The sequence below is a fragment of the Rattus norvegicus genome, chromosome X, assembly GCF_021556685.1.
Source record: "Rattus norvegicus strain SHRSP/BbbUtx chromosome X, alternate assembly SHRSP_T2T, whole genome shotgun sequence".
NCBI lineage: Eukaryota > Metazoa > Chordata > Mammalia > Rodentia > Muridae > Rattus > Rattus norvegicus.
The window spans coordinates 68,778,150-68,799,381 of NC_141554.1; the positions used below are offsets into that span (position 1 = coordinate 68,778,150).

At 40.8% G+C, this 21,232-nt stretch overlaps 1 protein-coding gene and 1 pseudogene across 5 annotated transcripts in view; one reads left to right on the forward strand and one right to left on the reverse strand.

The window, feature by feature from the left end:
* The window catches only part of Zc3h12b (zinc finger CCCH-type containing 12B), a 231,932-nt gene that overhangs the window by 164,661 nt on the left and 46,039 nt on the right, over nucleotides 1-21,232 (forward strand).
* Dlgap4-ps1 (DLG associated protein 4, pseudogene 1) lies at nucleotides 8,996-10,303 on the reverse strand (annotated as a pseudogene). The gene has a single exon (XR_015646838.1). The product of XR_015646838.1 is annotated as a DLG associated protein 4, pseudogene 1, transcript variant X2 (transcript).

The following is a 21,232-nucleotide window of genomic DNA, read 5'->3' on the forward strand; positions in this document are numbered from 1 at the left end:
ATAAATTTTCTTTTTCCCATTTATTTATTCATTTTACAGCCTGATCGCTACCCCTCCTCCATGCCTTCTCCACTTCTCCTCTAAGCAGGGGGAGGCCCCTGGGTGTCACCTACCCCCAGCCCCACTTCACGCACTGGCACATCATGTTCCTGTAGGACTAGGTGCATCCTCTCCACTGAGACCACACAAGGCATCTTTATTGGGGAATGGAATCCTCAGACAGGCAACAGCTTTAGAGACAGCACCTCCTCCATTTGTTGGGGGACCCACACGAAGACTGAACTGTACATCTGCTACATATGTGCCAGGGAGCTCTGTCAAGCCACAGATAAACATTTGTGAACTATATACTTTGAGTTATTTAAACTCAAAGATCATCTCTCAATGTTCAAGTTCACATTTTCCAACGAAGTATAATTATAATGCAGTGATGAAAAGACCTTTCCATAATTATATTGAATTACTTAGAGATGCTAACCAAGAAATTTAGAGGGATAATTGATGAATTTGAGTTGGAACAAAAACCAGTTGTTACCCCCAAAGTGGCTAGAATTTGGTGTATTCAGTTTTAAGTATCTTTTCTCATAACAAATATGAAAAATAAAAGCACTTATAAGTACATAATGTTGAAATCAGTATTATGAGACGAGGGAAGCTTGATTCTAAATTCAGTGAAGCACAATTTAAAAATCAGTAATATACATTTTACATAAAATTTTGTCCTATGAGATATTTTCAGTGGTCTTATATATTCTAAGCTAAATGAAATGTAACTATTAAGAAACCTTAGGGATACTGGAAAACAACCTAGTTAAATCATTTGAAATACAACTGGCCAATTCACTACTAACATGCTTAATTCTGCACAGCCATAGAGAACAATTTAAAGGATTCTGGCAAAATGCTCAAGATTGCAAGTTGTCTAACCTTTGAGAAAAAAAGTTTTAGTTGTTGTTCATGGTCCTAACAAACCAGTGAAAGCTCAATGGTCTATTCGTGATATCTCGTTATTCACTATTAAGTAAAAAAGAAGTTTCCACTGCAGGAGGTGGTGCTCATGAAATGGGAAGGTGCCCCAGCACTTAGAACCATACACTGTTCTTCCAGACTTCATTTTCCAGCACCTATATCTGGCAGCTCACAACTGTCTGCAACACTAATGCCAGAGAATTCAACATTCTTTCTTCTCTTTCTTTCTTTCTTTCTTTTTTTTTTTTTTCCGGAGCTGGGGACCGAACCCAGGGCCTTGCACTTGCTAGGCAAGCACTTTACCACTGAGCCAAATCCCCAACCCCTCAACATTCTTTCTTAACCTCTGTAGACATTCTGCCTTCATGTGTGCATACCCCTGCCCTGTGCATGTGTATACACACACACACACACACACACACACACACACACACACACACACACACACTTAAAAATAAGTAAATGCTTTTTAAAGAACCTTACCATCAAGGAAATGTTTATTAGCATTGAAAGACATAGGGTCTAAATGTATTCACTCTTTGTGTATGCTATGCCTCACCCCATCAACACTAGCAGAAAATAGTATCCTTAGACACATTTCTATACTAACAAAGCTAAGAAACTTACATATATAAGAAGAAAATACTAAAGGCATATAGTCATCGAAAGGTATTATTGTTAGTACTTGCATGAATTGGTCTTCTAACCTCACTGCTCTGATCCTACTAACTTTAAACTATCTTAAGCACTATGAAAATTGCTGATGCACTAAACAATAACCAATATGGATAAAAATGACCATCTGCTGTCATTATTTTCACAAGTAATATAACTGAATTTAAAAAATTCAGTGAAGTACACAAAATCTTTGAAATTTTCTCAGCTTAGAGTAGAAAAAAGAATGTAACAGGTTAAGGCACATATAGAACACCATCAAACAGATCAATATGTATAGTATGGAATTTCAAAAGGAGAAGAAAAATGAAAGGCTCTTTAAGGAAACAATACACAATAACCCCCAATTCTGAGGAAGAAAATGGGCATCCAGATTTAAGAAGGCTAACTGATCAAAATGAGATTAATTAAAAGAAATTTACATCACAGCCACATTTAAATTTTTAATTTTTAAATAAAAAATATATATAATTAAATCATCTTCCTTTTCTTTCCTCCTCCCAACCCCTCCAACGTAACCTTCCGTGTTTGTTTTCCAATTCATGACTTCTTTTTTTAAAGTTATTGTTGTTAACACAGTCATGTTTATTTATGTGATTAAAATTCAAGAGCAAAGAAAGAATTTTGAAAGCAGTAAAAGTGACTTTTCACAAAAAAAGGAACTCATGAAACTATCACTTTCTCAGAACAAATCTTAAAAACATAAGGGAGTAGGATGATATACTTAAAATACTGAAATTTAAAAAAAAACAACTGAACAAAAATATTATGCCTAACAGAACTATACTTCCAAAATGAAAAAATACTGTCGTTTGCAACCAAAAGTTGAGAAACAACATCACCTTGCCTTTGAAGAAACACCAAAGGCAATGTTTTAAATTAAAAGAACACTGAGCAGCAATATGACTGCATACAAATACAGAAAAATAGTTTTATAGAATAATAAGGAATACTACTACAGTGTTATATCAATTATTTTTAATTTGACTATAAGGACAAGGATTACTTAAAGTAACTTTATAAAAGATCGTATAGATATACAATGTGGAAAACATGGCCTGTAACATAATTGATTACATATGAATAAGTAAAAATAAATAAGTAAAAATAACTAAAGTTAATATCAGCAAAAATGGACTCCCAAAGCTTGATTTATATGAACCTTATGTTAAACACAAAAATGTCTATAAAAATACAAACAAAAAAATTAAATTGCACCAATACAAAAAAATCAGTCAAGTATGAATATGGGCAACATAAGGAAACCAAGAACTAACTAAATAACTGTGAAAGTGATAGAAATTTATTTATAAATAATTATTTTAAATGTAAGTGGATTAAGACCCCAAATCAAAGGATGTCTAAGTACTTCATGAATTAAGAACAAAATTCAACAACCTACTTCCTAAAAGATAATCTCTTTAAATGTAAGTATAAAAATAGACTAAAGATAAAACAGTGGAAATATGTTCTTTACAAATTATCACCCAAAGTAATCAGAGATGGCTATATCAGGTAACATATACTTTGAGTCATAAAGGAAGCAATGATAACAAAGTATCATTATATAATATAACATGTCATTTAAACGTAGAGATATAATTGTTATAAATCTGTACCTATCATTTGAGCACTAAAAAAGTACCAAGTGAATATTAATAGAATTATAAACTACCATAGAAATAGAATAATAATTTTAACATTTGTTCCCCATTTTCCAAAGTAAATGGACTACCTGTACAGAACAATCATAGCACCACACTGTACTCAAGCTGTGCTATAGATCAAATACATCCCGAACATAAAGAATATTCTACTAGAGATAACCGCTGCAGGAGGCATGGGCGCTGCTTTGCCTAGTGTCATGCAGTGCAGTTGAGATACCACTAAGATGAGCAAATAAGTGGTGGAGAGATGGGAGAGAAAGAAGCAGAACATTCTGTGCACAATGAAGAGAGGCAGAACCAGAGACTCCAGGGCAATTGAGGAACAGCCTGATGTGACTAGCCAGAGAGGTCACCTGAGGCCACATTGAGGTTCTGACCTGTTCTGCGACAAAGGGCCATGTCTGGGTCTGTGTCAATGTCTGTGGCCCATGTTACCACCAAAGGCCATGTGGGTGTCCCTGGTCTGGTCTGCCACCTGGGGTCATGTTCATGTCTGAGTGCTGTGCAGAGCTGGCTCCTCCCCTCACTGGCTGCAGCCCTCAGGAGAATGCCCTCCTTGCCCACCCCACCCCCTGCCCTCACCTACCTTTGGAAGCACAGTAGAGCTGGCCCTTGTTGCAGGGGTTGAGGGTGAGCCAACCCTGAGGGTGTGAGCAAGGGAAAGTGCACCATCTCCGATGGCTGTAACACTAGGGTGAGCTGTCACTGCCTCTTATCTCCCCAGCATTGGAGAAGTGGCTCAGGTGGTGTGAGAATGGGAGAGCTATTGAGCTGACCAACTCCGTTACCATCTAGGCCCAGATCCAACACTTTGATTGGCCCACCCCAACATGTACCCTATCTATGAACTGCTGGAGCATGAGAAGGGGCCGGACCTCCTAAACCAAAGCTGCAAGACCTCCACAACACAGGACAACAATAGGACATCGGAGAGGAGTCCCCAGCAGATCCAGTATTGACAGTGTAGCAGAAACCAGAGCCCTTGAACCAGTCCAATGACTCACTGCACTGAACATTTGAAAGTAAAAGCTGTTTGGGCAAAAGGGTATATTATGTGACACACCATGACACATCACAGCTTCTATGGAGACAGGTTTATTTGTTTGTTTTCTGTGGGGGGAGGTTTCAAGGGCAGAGGGCAGATATTGAGGAACAGGGAGATGAGTGGGATTGGGGTGCATGATGTGAAATTCACAAAGAATCAATAAAAAGTTAAGGACAATAACAAAAATGGAACAAAACAGAACATTCTACTAAATAAGAGAATATTTTCTAGTTAAATATACATGGAAATTTTTCCAGGTTTTATCACATATAAGATACAAAACAATGCTTTAAAACTTTAATACTGAAATCATATCAGTTTTTTCTGACTACATTAGAAAAACACAATAAATGAGTAATAAACTAGGAATGTTTACAGTATGACTTTTGAAATACTAATGAGACAAGAAATAGAAACATAAATTAGGGGCTGGAGAGATGACTCACTGGTTAAGAGCACTGACTGCTCTTCCAGAGGTCCTGAGTTCAATTCCCAACAACCACATGGTGACTCACAACCATCTGTAATGAGATCTGATGCCCTTTTCTAGTGTCTGAAGACAGCTACAGTGTACTTATATACATAAAATAAAAATAAATTAATTAATAAAAAATAAATCAGAATCTTGAGACAAAGAAAACATATATACAAAATGTAAGAGAAACAAGTTGAGGACCTATTTTGCTTAAAATGAACTCTAGTAACATTTACTTACTGCAAAGTACATAATATATGTTGTTCTTCATGACCAAATAAAGTTCCAACTTGCATACATACCATACAACATTATCTTTATTTGTTCATCTATTATCAGATACCTAGACGAATTCTATAACATGACTATTATGAATAGTGTTATAATAAGTATAGATGTTCAAGAATCTAGGATCTGTGTGGTATTTTAAATTATAGTCCAGCAGATATATACAGATGAATAATACTGGGGAATCATGTAGTAGTGTTATTTTTAGATTTTCCGATAACCTCAATAGTGATTTACATAGTAGCTATACTAATTTACATATCCATTAGCAGTATATAAAAATTGTCTCTTCCCTGCATCTTGTCTTAATCATAGCCATTTTGACTGCGGTAAAACAGAATCTCCTTTTTATTTTAATTTACATTTCCCTGATGGCTAAGAATGCTGAACATTTTTATGTTTATTGGCCATTTATCCATATTTTAAGAACTGCCTTTCTGCTTCATTAGCCCATTGATTGCTTAAGTTGTTGTTTGCTGGTTAGGGCATTTCTCTCTTTTTTTGAGCTCTTTAAATATTATAGCTACTTCGCTGGCAAACATTTTGGTAGTTAGCAAATATTTCCTCCCATTATATAGGCTGCCTCAACACTTTATTAACCAATTCATTGGTTTTGCAGATTTTTAATTTCATGAAATCACAATTCTCACTTTTTATTTTATTGAGCCATTAGAGTTCCTTATGAAAGTCATTTCCTAGGCTGACACCTTAATGCATTTTTCTCTAAGTATATTTCTAGCAATTTCAGACCTTATATTGAAGTCCTTAATAATTCTGAACTGAATTTTTAAATAGGATTAAAAATGGGGAAATACCTTTAACCTTCTATGTGTGAATGTTTGGTTTTTCCCAGAGCCAATTGTTGAAAAAGCATTCTTTTGTCCAAAGTATGTCTGGGGAAACATCAAAACCCAGGCTGTAACCAAAGTGGGTTTATTTTCCAGCTTCTATCAAAAGTGATTAAAGGGAATTAAATATCCAAGATAAAATCATGACTATACGATTTCATGATTTTCTTTGTGAATAGACTTTCTACTCCATTTTCACTTTTTCAAAATGTTTTTCACATGATATATCCAGAAAATACATCATTGACCCTAATATATAAATGTGAAAAAAAAACAGCATTAGACAAAGAAACAACCATTTTCAACAAGATAGAAAACATGTTTCAGCTAGGATATGTTGCAGTGATAGCATACTTTCTAGCATATTTGAGACCCTGGGTTTGGTCCTCAGAACATAATAAATGAAGATGTAAGGAAATAAAAATATGAAGGAAGGAAATTGGGAAGAGAGGAAGGAGAAAGAAGGCAAGAAAGAAAGCAGCTGTTAATTATGACAGCTTTTCCTTTTTCCTTCTACATTTTCATATATTACAAAAGTAGAAATCATATTTTTTCAGAGTAGGTGTATCTTTTGTAACTATAGAAACGAAGCTTTCCATCTTGAAATATTTATTTAGCTAAAAACAGCAATGCAAAGTTCATTCTGATTCTAAAATCATGTATAAATTTAGACAACTGCTCAAAGAATTGAAGTCTCTTTGATAATTGTAATTTTGAAGTATTTAGATATTTTCAAGGTGAGTTTATCATATAAGTCTATTTCTGTCACATGCAACCTTAGGATTTAGAAAAATGTCCTAGTGACATATGTTAATTTTAACCACATATTTATTTTTAAAATACATTAAGTATACCCAAATCATAGGCAATTGTAGTAGTGTCAAAAAAAACATATGAAGTCAGAAAATCTAAGTTGAAAGTACAGTTTGCCTTCTATAATAGACTGTAAATTTTGGCAGTTGACTTACTGTCTCAAAATAAATATTCTCTTATCAGTAATAAAAGTATAATTTTTAACTCATAGTTTTCGTGAAAATAAATTTAAGTAACAAATATGAAAGTACTTTGTAGACAGTAAGTTTCCATACTAAGAATGTGAATAAAATGGAATAAAATTAACATTAAGTAGATAATTATCATGTGATGGTCATTGTACTAGTTATTTACTTATTTTACCTTAGCAAGGGCAAGACTTATGTGTTGCTAAGAAATAATGGTTGGAGTATGGCTTCTGATGTATACAATCTCACAGCAAAGTCCTGGATCCTCTAGCTCTTACAATCTTTCTTGCCACTCCTCAACAATGTTCCCTGAGCCTCAACTAAAGGAGGGTTTTAAAGATGCATCCATTGGTATTAGGATCCATAACTGCCTTTTGATGGATTATGGTTTTCTATAGTGGTTTCCATCTGTTGCAAAGAGACGTATGAAGGGGGAAAGTCTACACCTTTCTTTGTGTATAATAATAAATGTTTTTAAATTTTGCTGGGGACCATGCAGGTTTAGTAAATGAATGGTTGTAGGTTCTCCTCTAATAACCATGATTTCACTAGCACTGGGTAGTTAATCAAGGTTTCCAGCACCAAGCATGTTATCTCTTGTGATGAGAGGGTCTTTTTTTTTTTACACGTTACCTCATTTATTCTCATAACATGCCTGTGAGGTAGGTAGAGGCAGGGAATGTCCCCATTTTACAGAGAAGGAAGTTGAGGCACAAAGAGGTCATATGACTTGCCTGTGGTCACAGGGGGTTTGGCCAAGTTGGAACAGGCCCCACAGCAGGCCTTTGCTTCACCCAGGGGACCCCTCCAGCATGCGCCAGACAAGAGGATGTCCCCAATTACCATGAATCATTATGCACAATATAGAACAGCCCCTGATATGCCAAACTACCTTGACCCATCCTTGCCCTCCCCATCCTGCTCTGTGGACCCAGGCTTTGCAGCCCAGGGCTCAGAACACCTTGGGGATGGGGGTGGGGGACAGGAGAGGAGGATTGGGATTGAAAATCACAACAATAAAAAATTCAAAAGACTGGGCTGACAGGTTAGGGGACAACCAAAATCGGGACTCCTTACACACAAGGTATATTTTTACACATACTTGTACACACACCTAGGTATAGTACATGTAAAAATAAATGCTATTCACATACCCACCTCCTGCAAGTACTCCGAGAGCCGGTGGCGTTGGCACTGGTGGGCTTTGGGTGAGCAGATGGGCGTTTATTAAATATACACTCTAAGGTCTATGAGCATACATACAAATACATACAGACACCACCACCTGCCCCTGGAGGAACTGGATGAAGTGCGGCCAAGGACAAACAACCCCCTGGAAGCCACTTGGGAGTCGTAAATTTTCTTTTGCTGAAGAAGAGGCTGGAGCATGGTAAGCGTGGGTTCCCCACGTACCCCGAGGACCAGTACTTTCCTATCTGTCCAGCCTGACACTCTAACACTGCCCAGGCTGGCAGACGGCAGCAGAGGGAGGGTGGGCCAGCTGTGTGTGAGCACTTAGTGGGGAGGGTGGGAGGAGGGGATGCTGCCCTTCTCTGTGTCCTCTGGACCCTCAGCCCTAAAGGTTATGAACCAGAAGCCACAATGGTGACCCCTGTGAGTTCTGCAGGGAAAGAGAAAAGCTGTGGGATGTAGGGAAGGGAGGGACATGGCAAGGGCCCAAGGTTGCCTTGAGCTGTGGTTTTGTAAACAAGTTCTCAGCAGACAGAGCAAGCAAGCGGACCGCAATCTGAAGGCCAGGCCACAGTGCCCAAATCGTCTGGTCTGCCATGGCAGCCCAAGGGGAAAAGGACCTAGATTGTGGTTTTTGATTTTTTTTTTTTGAGTCAAGTCTTCATTACCTAAAGCTTGGAGGGACCCAGAAAAGCCACCTTGTGACTTGGATGTGTCAATTGGAAAATTGGCTCAGGGTCTTTAGAGATAATAACCATACTAAAGGGTGAGAAATGCTGTTCCGTTTGCATTGAATTTTTAATGATTTAAAATTGAGTCCTTTCTCCTTCATGGCCTTAGAACCTGGTCTGGGTGTCAGGGACATAAATCTTGATGCTGTCTGCACTCTCTGTGGCCAAGTCCTGCTGCACAGATGCTGCTTGCTTGGCAGCCTGGAGTCTCTTTCTGTCCTCCTGCTCGTCCCCCCCACCTCCATCTGAGGCCTTGCAGCAGCTCACTGCTGCCTTGGATTTGGCTGGCTTCTTCGGGACTGAGAGGATGGTTTCTTCTCTTCCTTCTTCTTCTGGGGGTCTCCACCAGCTACCAGTTGTTGGCCTTGAGGTGGTAGAGCTCATCAAACTTCATTTTGATGTCTTTAATAGACAGCTGCCGCAGGTCCCAGAACCTTGCCAGGTCTTGGGCTGTTGGACTGGGGTTGGCATCACAGCTCAACTTCTGCTCACAGAGGCCACGGAACTGCTGCGATTTCTGGGACATCAGGAGCTGGGAACTGCCCACAGCACTGAGAACTTTTCCTAAGACTTCAGAGAGGTTATTCTCTTTGGTCTCCTTGTCCGTCTGGCAGCACCAGCCTTCCAGCCTCTCCATTTCTGCCTGAAGGAACCACTAGTCATCCCTGAGGCAGGCTCCTGTCTGAGCTGGCTCTGCTGGAGACCTGGAGGAAGTCAAGTGGGAGCAGGGAAAATGTCTCCAGGGCAGGGTTGCTGTTGTCTCTATAGGTCAGGTTGCACTTGATCTGGGCAACCTTGGGGACCTGTGGGGGGCCAGCATCAATGGGGTGAGAGGTACAGTCTGGGAGACTCCTCTCAGATGACTTACAACTGAAGTCGTTGGCATCCTGTCCTGACAACAGGAGGACATGCTGTGGGATGGGGCGCTGCTTCTCCAGTCCCTCCTCTACCTGAACCCCGATGGACTGGAGTTTGGTAGTGAGACTGGGCTTCTCTTTTGGCACTGGCTGAATGCAGTCAACTTGTATTCCTATTGATGACAGTTTCCTTTTGGGGATGGCCTTTTGGGGACTCAGAGCTCTTCGGTGTCCTGTGTTCACTCTTAAGAGCTGCATGCTTAGGGGGTGGCTCCTGAGCTTCAGGGCCTGGGATAATTCCACCCTGTGTCACACTGGGTGGCCGGGTACTGCTGTCCACGTTGTCTGATGAGTTGCTCAAACCCTACTGGCTTGTTACTTCACTTCTGTGGTCTTGACTGCCCAGGTAGGTATCCTGAGCAGACTCAGTACTGCTCTGGACAGTGACTGAGATGAACGATTTCAATGTGGTATGTGGAGGGACTGGTGGTGGGGTCCTCTTATATGCCACTCAGCATGATGAACATTGCTTCAAGAGCTCCAGACACAAAGCCATGAGGGCTGGATGGGGGTCAGAGACCCAGAGACCCGGCAGAGACAGAAAAGGGAGAGGAAGTGACAAGAAACAGAGAGAAGGGGCAGCAGGGGATAGGGCAGAGAAGCAAGGGAGCAAGATCCCAGGGCTGAGGAGAAGGTTCAGAGGTAGGCACCAGAGCAATGAGACCACCGACACAGATGTGTGGAAGAGGCAGAGAGCAAGCCAGGGGACCCGGTCCAGAAAAGTGGGGCGCTTGGAGAACAAAGAGAGACAGTGACAGTGACAACTGATAAATCTAGGAAAGGCAGAGGTTCTGAAGTTAGGCAGCTGGGAAGATACTGGGAGTTCAAGGAGACCACTAAGGCATGTAAAAGGCTCTGGTAGATATGGGAGGCCCCAGAGAAGTGGGAAACCCTTGGGGAAATATGGCCTAGGTGGAGGTAACAGGAATCAGGGGCACATGAATCAAGAAGGACCCTCAGGGTGTATGGTACGCTCTGGGGAGGCCTGCGGGACTGGAGTGTGTTCTGAAGGAGAGGCCCCAAAAGATCTAGGGAATCCTGAAGAATGGGAGTGCCAGAACCTGTGGCTATAAGAGTAGAGAGGAATGCTGGGAGAGGGGACCCAAGATCCTGGAGCGAGGGAGGGGCCGAGAGCTCAAGAGCAGAGACAGAGAGACAGTGAGCTAGGGAGAGACAAAGAGGGCTCAGCAGGGACGCGGGCCCAGGACCAGAGGCCCGACAGAAGGATGGATGTGCTGGCGAGCTGGCAGATGGACAAACAGATGGGAAGATGGTGAGAGGGTTTTATTTAAATTAATCATTTTATTCATTTGCATTTCAAATGATATCCCCCTTCCCTTCCCAGTTACCCTTCTTCACAATCCCCATCCCACCACCCCAATCCCCTCCCCTTTGCCTCTATGAGGGTGCTCCTCCACTCATTCACTCATTCCCGACTCACCCCTGTAGCATCCCCCTACACTGGGGCATCAAGCCTTTCTACCCTCTCATTGATGTCAGATAAGGCTACCCTCTGCTACATATGTGTCTGGGATCCTGGCTCCCTCCATGTATACTCTTTGGCTGGTGGTTTAGTTCCTGGGAGCTCTGGGTTGTCCAATTAGTTGATATTGTTCTTCTTATGGGATTGCAATCCCCTTCAGCTCCTTCAGTCCTTCCCCTAGCTCTTCCATTGGGGTCCCCATGCTCAGTCTGATGGTTGGCTGTGAGTATCTGCATTTGTATTGGTCAAGTACTGGTAGAACCTCTCAGGGAACAACCCTATAAAGCTCCTGTCACCAAATACTTCTTGGCATCAGCAATAGTGTGTGTGGTGGGGGGTTGGTGTCTGCAGATGGGATGGATCCCTAGGTGGGCTGGTTGTTGAGAGGGGATGGACTGATGGATGGGTGAATGTATCATACCAATATTCTCTCATTTATTCCCCCTCTCATTCTCACTGAATACTTTCTTGTTACCTGTTCCTCTTTTTTTTTCCTTTCTTTCCTTTTCTTCTTCTGAATCCTTACTTCATCCAAATGTTTCCTTCTTATTTGCAGGCATTTTAATAACCAACTGTGCTTAATTAAGGTTGTTTGCAGGAGCATTGGTAAGGGGTTATTTTTCATAGTGTGGCCAACTAACTGGCTACTGCACTAAGAAAATGATCAGCCCTCTCATGGTAGCCATTAACTACCCATGACTCCTTGGGGAGGGGTGGAGCCATCATGATACTTATTCATGATACAGAAAATTTGCATGTAAGATTAGACGCATTAGGAAGAAGGCTTCTTAACAATTCATGTCACTCTTTTTGTTCAGAAAACTGAAAAACGGGCTGGAGAGATGGCTCAGCAGTTAAGAGCATCCGACTGCTCTTCCAGAGGTCGTGAGTTCAATTCCCAGCAACCACATGGTGGCTCACAACCATCTGTAAAGAGATCCGATGCACTCTTCTGGTGTATCTGAAGATAGCTACAGTGTACTTATATATAATAAATAAAATTTAAAAAAAAGAAAAGTGGAAAAAAAGTATGGAGCAGAAGTTATATAACACAAGCTTTACAGGTTCAAGTTAAGGCATTGTAGTAGAATTGGGAATAAACTGAACTGGCTGAAAGGGAGCCCAGGGTCTGATGCTGATTCTCACTGCAGTCTTGTATCCTAGTTGATCTATTTAAGACTTCAAAATAATAAGGCACAAGGTAGATGATTTACCTCTTGAAAAGAACATGCTAACTTATGACATAAAAATTATTGCTTTACCACTACCCAAAGACTGACCCTGGGCTCCAACCTCATAGGTAGCATTGAATAGCCTAGTAAGAGCACCAGTGGAAGGGGAAGCCCTTGGTCCTGCCAAGACTGAACCCCCAGTGAACGTGATTGTTGGGGGGAAGGCGGTAATGGGGGGAGGATGGGGAGGATGGGGAGGGGAACACCCATAAAGAAGGGGAGGAGGAGAGGCTAGGGGGATGTTGGCCCGGAAACCGGGAAAGGGAATAACAATAGAAATGTAAATAAGAAATACCCAATTTAATAAAGATGAAAAAAATTATTGCTTTAAACTTAAAATGAACTTATGGAGCTAGTAACAGATAATAAGTGTTTAGTTGAGTCTTGTTTTTTTTTGTTTGTTTGTTTGTTTGTTTTTGTTTTCGGAGCTGGGGACCGAACCCAGAGCCTTGCGCTTGCTAGGCAAGCGCTCTACCACTGAGCTAAATCCCCAACCCCTGTTTAGTTGAGTCTTTTGTGTGTGTGTGTGTGTGTGTGTGTGTGTGTGTGTGTGTGTGTGTGTGTGATCCTTGTGTTTTTTTTTTAATTTTTTTCATTAACTTGAGTATTTCTTATTTACATTTCGAGTGTTATTCCCTTTCCGGGTTTACGGGCCAACATCCCCCTAACCCCTCCTCCTCCCCTTCTTTATGGGTGTTCCCCTCCCCATCCTTCCCCCATTGCCGCCCTCCCCCCAACAATCACGTTCACTGGGGGTTCAGTCTTAGCAGGACCAAGGGCTTCCCCTTCCACTGGTGATCTTACTAGGCTATTCAATGCTACCTATGAGGTTAGAGTCCAGGGTCAGTCCATGTATAGTTTTTCGGTAGTGGCTTAGTCCCTGGAAGCTCTGGTTGCTTGGCATTGTTGTTCATAAGGGGTCTCGAGCCCTTCAACCTCTTCCAGTTCTTTCTCTAATTCCTTCAACGGGGGTCCTGTTCTCAGTTCAGTGGTTTGCTGCTGGCATTCGCCTATGTGTTTGCCATATTCTGGCTGTGTCTCTCAGGAGAGATCTACATCCAGTTCCTGTCAGCCTGCACTTCTTTGCTTCATCCATCTTGTCTAATTGGGTGGCTGTATATGTATGGGCCACATGTGGGGCAGGCTCTGAATGGGTGTTCCTTCTGTCTCTGTTTTAATCTTTGCCTTTCTATTCCCTGCCAAGGGTATTCTTGTTCCCCTTTTAAAGAAGGAGTGAAGCATTCACATTTTGATCATCCGTCAGTTGAGTCTTAATGGAAAGACAATTCTGCTGTAACTCCTTAAGTCTTACGATCTAGGACATGAACTATTGCTTTAAACTTACTATGAATTTGTTGTTGTAAAAATATAAAAAACAAAAAAAGTATGGTTGTCTTTTATCCCCACTAGGATCGGTACTGCAGTGCCCCAAGATATCTGCTGGATATCTTAATCTCCGTCAGCAAAGCTTCTCACCCGCTTTGCTCCATCCCATATCACACTGCCGAAGGCCTCTCTCTGAGCCTGGCAGCAATGTCTCTACCTATCTAGTTCCCAAGGCAGGTTTCCATGCCAGAAACACACATCCCAACTCTACGGTGGCCCAGACCAGCCGCCCCACACTCCATTACACTTAAATCTACACATGAAAGAACACACAACACAATAACCTTTGACCCAATTGATAAGATATAATTGCCCACCTAAACATACAAAGCCCAGTACCATCCATCCCTTAAGAACATTCATAACAACCTGTAAATACACAAAGTGGAATCTTAACATCACCTGCCATATTGTCCTGCCACAGCTTCTCTCCATGTCCCTCCTCTCTGTCTCTCTCTCTCTTTCTATTCCAGTCTCCTCCTCTTCCTTCAAACTTTTCTCCTGCCCATCCTTCCTTCTCATCCAATGACAGACCTCCTTCTATCCTATACCTGCTCTCACCTGTATTTTACAAATTAAATGGGGAGAAGGTTCTGGTGAAGTCACCTGAGTCCTGAGTATGTGACTAGGCAGCCATCCTTGGGGCAGTGAAATTAGCATCAAAATACAGATAACTCCAGGGCAAACCACAACACGAATTTATGGAATATAAAAATGCTTAAAAAACCATGTGGTCAATTATCCTTAGAAAATATAGAAACTAATAACTACAATAAAGCATCGGTGTAGCCTTCAGCTTCAGCTTCATCCAATATGTATTTGTGTGTCTCTGTATATGCCTGAACTTTCTCTCTTTTCTTTTCTCTCTGGCTCTTGCTTAGCCAGTGAGGGGCCTGAGTCAGAGCAATCAACCCAAGTAACAAATTCTTTTCCCCTATTGCTATCAGCAGGAATTAATTGCCAGAAGCCAGCTGCTTCTGGCCCAACAAGAAAGAATTAAGTTGCCAGAAGACACCATCTTCTGGCCCTAGCGAAACAGAGAGTTAATCCTCAAAAATCATCAGCTTTTGGCCCCTGTTGCCAGCCATCACCACCCTTCACTGACTTCCTGAGGCCTAGATGCTGAACTGGACATCAACACATAGGACCATCCTATAGTTGGGTTGACGACAAATTGATAGGTATCCTCATTTAAAAAAGGTAGAAATTTAGAAACCTATGAGTACAGTTGAAGATTAAAAACTTCTTTTGGGACTATACATGAACTGACCCTGGACTCCGACCTCATAGGTAGCATTGAATATCCTAGTAAGAGCACCAGTGGAAGGAGAAGCCCTGGGTCCTGCTAAGACTGAACCCCCAGTGAACATGATTGTTGGGGGGAGGGCGGCAATGGGGGGAGGGTGGGGAGGGGAACACCCATAAAGAAGGGGAGGGGGAGGGATTATGGGGATGTTTGCCCGTAAACCGGGAAAGGGAATAACACTCGAAATAAGAAATACTCAAGTTAAAAAATAAATAAATTAAAAAAGGACTGAAAAAAAAAACTTCTTTTGGTAATCCAGTGAAAGATGAGTCAGAATAAGAAAAATTAGATTCAATTCCAAAGAGAGATATAAAGGAAGATTGAAAATTCAGACAGATAAGATGACCAAAAAGTAAGAAGAAAAGGAAAGATTCAATGAAAAAAAAAAGTAAGGGAAGCCAACCAGAGCTTCAAGTCTGTGGGTCTCCAGAATGAGGAGAAGCAGAAGTTTCATTAGGAAGATAGGCTTGTGGGTATGTGATGGTTACTGTTAACTGTCAGGTTGCCAAACTCTATAATTATCTAGGCTGTTGTCTTCTAAGCATATCTATGCAAAATCTTCTTGCTTTTTCTAATTGATATGGAAAGTCCTACCCACTACTGGAGGGCACCATTCCCTAGGCAGGAGATCCTGTATTCACTCCTCATATCTAACTCTGGACATAATGCAACCCAACTGCTTTAAAACTCCTGCCACTGTGACTTCCCTTCCATAGTGGACTGTAACATAAACTATGAGCTAAAACAAACTTTGTTCTCCCTCAAGTTGCCTTTCTCAGAGCATTTTTTTTTCTTTTTCTTTTTTTCGGAGCTGGGGACCGAACCCAGGGCCTTGCGCTTGCTAGGCAAGCGCTCTACCGCTGAGCTAAATCCCCAACCCCTCTCAGAGCATTTTTATCATAGCAACAGGAAACAAAATTAAGATGGAATCCTAGTGAAAACACTTGTACTCCTACCCAAAACACAACCCACAACTGTCAAAACCCTTAAATTCAGTTGCAAGTTCCAATAAGACAGTGATTCTGCCAGCAGATGGGTTAGCAGTAAAGCGAAATCCCACTATGTCATTTTATATAACTTGGTATGAGGGCAGTGGATGGGCACTATAAAATAAGGAATTTGTTTAAAACTGGACTACTCCAGGGCTCAAAGTATTATCATTAAGTCAGGAAGTCAAAGTTTAGCTGGCCACTGCCCCTAGAACATACCTGAGAGATAGTTGCAGAGAACAAGATTGATAGACAAACCTAAAAAAGCAGATGTCAAAAATTACAGCCTATGCAGTGAAGTGCATAGGAAAAATACCTTTACTTCAGTGGCTTAGAACAAACCCCATAACCATGGACTTTAATATCCCTGAACAGCAGATAAATCAAACTCTGGAGGCATCTACATTCGTTTTACCACTGTAGAGTCTGAAAACTCTAAAACTACAACAGACTCCTTGAAACCCATAGCATCATCCTCACAGCAGGTTGATGAATATTTAGGAACAGGTAATTTGCTTGTACTGACCTCAGTGCTATGATACAACCTGAGGCACCTCTAAAGAATGGAGAACCCCTGAGCCCATAGACTTCAATGTTAACTATATTTAGCAGAGAATTCTAATTTTTATTTTTATTTTTTGAGATATCCAGGCTAGCCTCGAGTGGCTCACTACGCAATCAAAGTTGACCTTGAACTCCTGCTCCTCCTTCCTCTGCCTTCCAAATGCTGAAATTACATGCACATGCTACCAGGCCTAATACATCCAATGTTAGGGATTTATGCACAGTTGGGAAGCTACAAAAGCACTGTCAGCTCTGATGTATATCCTTATCCCCAGCATCAGTAATGTGAAACAGTTCAGAAGCCCAACAATCCCTCCCTACCATGTGCATATAACTGTCAGTGTCAAAGTTTCAGTAAATTCCCCCAATACACATCTCAATTTGCCTTTTATGCTTCCCATGTTGTTGTGGGGTTTTTTTTTTTTGCAATACTTATGCTATGACTTTTCCTGTAGCACATTATTAAAACTTGAATGTCTTTATAACTTATTGCCCTTTATATTTTAGTTTAACTTTGTTTCTGAGTTCTTTTATTAGGCAAACATTTTTCTTCTCGTTCCTTTTTAAACTTCGTTGGTCCATTTCATCTATTCCTATTATAATTTTAGTAGTGCTTCAACTGTAGTTTATTGTTTATTTTTAAAAGCCTTATTTTTTCCCATGTTCATATATGTTTCATCATATTTGGACTTTCAGTTTTTCTTCATTAATTTATTTATTTATGGAAGGTTTCACGATGCTGGTTGCTGAATCCTAGGCTCAGATGATCCTTTGACCTCCACTTCTTCTGTAGCTGAGACCACAGACAGCAGGACAAGGTTGGAAGAATTCACAGACAAAAAAAATCAGAATAGGGGGAGGAGCATCAATCATTCAACCTACATTAGAAAAATTACAGCACACAAAGACAACAAATGAGAGGAAAAGAACAAAATAGCAAGAGAGACTCCATTTCCTTTAGTAATTTCTATAGTATCTTTTTCTTTCCCTTCCCAACAGTCATAGCCACCACTTCCTTCCCTTCCATTATTCAAACTTGCCTGTACATAGTGTACCTTTTGTCTATACCCTTCATTTACTTCATTCATTTAATACATTCACATTTACTCCAAATAATTTATCTTTAGAGTGCACTACACTCTGTTAGTTTTGCCATTTTAATCACCTTACTAGGTAACAGGATTGCTATGTTTTCATACATCTTTAGTTTGGGTTTAATTCTCAATACCCTCTGGTCCTCCGTCTCCATGTCCCCAGGCCTCCCTGAAATCTGTATACCACCAGTATTTCCCCTTCAACTTTCATATCACATATACACTACCATTCCCCTCACTGAAAGTCGCTGTTACCCCCTTCCTTGGGCTCCACACAGACTGTTGCATAAATAAACACATATAAAATTTAGAAGCTAGCATCTGCCTATGAGACAAATCATGTTATTTTTGTCTCCCTGAACCTTATTTAACATGGTATGTTCCAGTTCCAAATTGGTTTCTATGCGTTCTGCTACGAAAGTATGTTATGTTTTTATCAATAAGGCCTTATCATTTATTCACTCTGGGCAACCAAGAGCAAGGGCAATAACATGCTATTATGAAAGGCTTTGGTGCCTTCCTAATCAATAACTTGTAGGGCAGTATCCCATGCCTAGCACTTAGATACTTTTAGATGTTCTTTAATAATCTATATTCATCTACACAGAGTAATTCTGTTCAAAGTTTTTTGGAAGAGGGTATATTTTGAAATTAACTTGCTAATGGACATGCATTCTTACAAAACAATCATCAAGTGACTTAGCCACTTGAAGACAATCAAGATTACTATTCATTGTTTCTGGATAGTTCTATCCTATATGACTTCCCCATAGGAAATGTCCTATTGGACATTTCTTTTAGCACTTAACTCTTTTAGTTTAATAAACATGGCAAGATGATTCTATTTCCAGTGGGTATTGTGTACCACATTTTTAAATGAATTAAAGTAAAACTGAGCATGGAAAACGGCTCTGTGCAAATGCAAACTGGATGAATTTTGTTACAAAACGAAAAGATTATAGCTAGGAGAAGAAAGTAGAGAACTGACCTCTTGGCTTGATGAAATTTCCATGAGATGATATTTGGAATTTTTGCCAGCATATGTTTCCCTGCTGCTTTAGTTCAGTTGCAAATGATCACTGATTCACTTGTATTTATTTTATTGCTGTTTTGAAGCATTGATTCCAGGTCAGCCTCCTGAGTGCCAGGAATACATGCTAGATCACCTAGCTTTAATTATATTCTTAACCAAAGTATAGGTATCTGGTGGCAAACCTCTTAGTTTCTAAAGCAAATTAATCCAGTTCTACAATTTCACCCAACTAATTTGATTTTCAAAACTATGCCAGCATTTGATTATTCATAATTTTCTTCAACTTGATAACAATGAAATATAACAACTCTTTTTTTTAAATCTTTATTAACTTGAGTATTTCTTATTTACATTTCGATGGTTATTGCTGTATTCTGGCTGTGTCTCTCAGGAGAGATCTACATCCGGCTCCTGTCGGTCTGCACTTCTTTGCTTCATCCATCTTATCTAGTTTGGTGGCTGTATTTGTATGGGCCACCTTTATTCTGTCTTTTTCTCTAATTCCTTACCTCTGCTCCCTTCCTCCCCCAAATGCTCCTCCCCTCTCTCCATAAATATATATTTATTTTTTTTTTATTAACTTGAGTATTTCTTATATACATTTCGAGTGTTATTCCCTTTCCCGGTTTCCGGGCAAACATCCCCCTCCCCCCTCCCCTTCCTTATGGGTGTTCCCCTCCCAACCCTCCCCCCATTGCCGCCCTCCCCCCATAGACTAGTTCACTGGGGGTTCAGTCTTAGCAGGACCCAGGGCTTCCCCTTCCACTGGTGCTCTTACTAGGATATTCATTGCTACCTATGGGGTCAGAGTCCAGGGTCAGTCCATGTATAGTCTTTAGGTAGTGGCTTAGTCCCTGAAAGCTCTGGTTGCTTGGCATTGTTGTACTTTTGGGGTCTCGAGTCCCTTCAAGCTCTTCCAGTTCTTTCTCTGATTCCTTCAATAGGGGACCTATTCTCAGTTCAGTGGTTTGCTGCTGGCATTCGCCTCTATATTTGCTGTATTCTGGCTGTGTCTCTCAGGAGCGATCTACATCCGGCTCCTGTGGGTCTGCACTTCTTTGCTTCATCCATCTTGTCTAATTGGGTGGCTGTATATGTATGGGCCACATGTGGGGCAGGCTCTGAATGGGTGTTCGTTCAGTCTCTGTTTTAATCTTTGCCTCTCCCTTCCCTGCAAAGGGTATTCTTTTCCCTCATTTAAAGAAGGAGTGAAGCATTCACATTTTGATCATCCGTCTTGACTTTCGTTTGTTCTAGGGATCTAGGGTAATTCAAGCATTTGGGCTAATAGCCACTTATCAATGAGTGCATACCATGTATGTCTTTCTGTGATTGGGTTAGCTCACTCAGGATGATATTTTCCAGTTCCAACCATTTGCCTACGAATTTCATAAACTCGTTGTTTTTGATAGCTGAGTAATATTCCATTGTGTAGATGTACCACATTTTCTGTATCCATTCCTCTGTTGAAGGGCATCTGGGTTCTTTCCATTTTCTGGCTATTATAAATAAGGCTGCGATGAACATAGTGGAGCACGTGTCTCTTTTATATGTTGAGGCATCTTTTGGGTATATGCCCAAGAGAGGTATAGCTGGATCCTCAGGCAGTTCAATGTCCAATTTTCTGAGGAACCGCCAGACTGATTTCCAGAATGGTTTTACCAGTCTGCAATCCCACCAACAATGGAGGAGTGTTCCTCTTTCTCCACATCCTCGCCAGCATCTGCTGTCACCTGAGTTTTTGATCTTAGCCAATCGCACTGGTGTGAGGTGAAATCTCAGGGTTGTTTTGATTTGCATTTCCCTTATGACTAAAGATGTTGAACATTTCTTTAGGTGTTTCTCAGCCATTCGGCATTCCTCAGCTGTGAATTCTTTGTTTAGCTCTGAACCCCATTTTTTAATAGGGTTATTTGTTTCCCTGCGGTCTAACTTCTTGAGTTCTTTGTATATTTTGGATATAAGGCCTCTATCTGTTGTAGGATTGGTAAAGATCTTTTCCCAATCTGTTGGTTGCCGTTTTGTCCTAACCACAGTGTCCTTTGCCTTACAGAAGCTTTGCAGTTTTATGAGATCCCATTTGTCGATTCTTGATCTTAGAGCATAAGCCATTGGTGTTTTGTTCAGGAAATTTTTTCCAGTGCCCATGTGTTCCAGATGCTTCCCTAGTTTTTCTTCTATTAGTTTGAGTGTGTCTGGTTTGATGTGGAGGTCCTTGATCCACTTGGACTTAAGCTTTGTACAGGGCGATAAGCATGGATCGATCTGCATTCTTCTACATGTTGCCCTCCAGTTGAACCAGCACCATTTGCTGAAAATGCTATCTTTTTTCCATTGG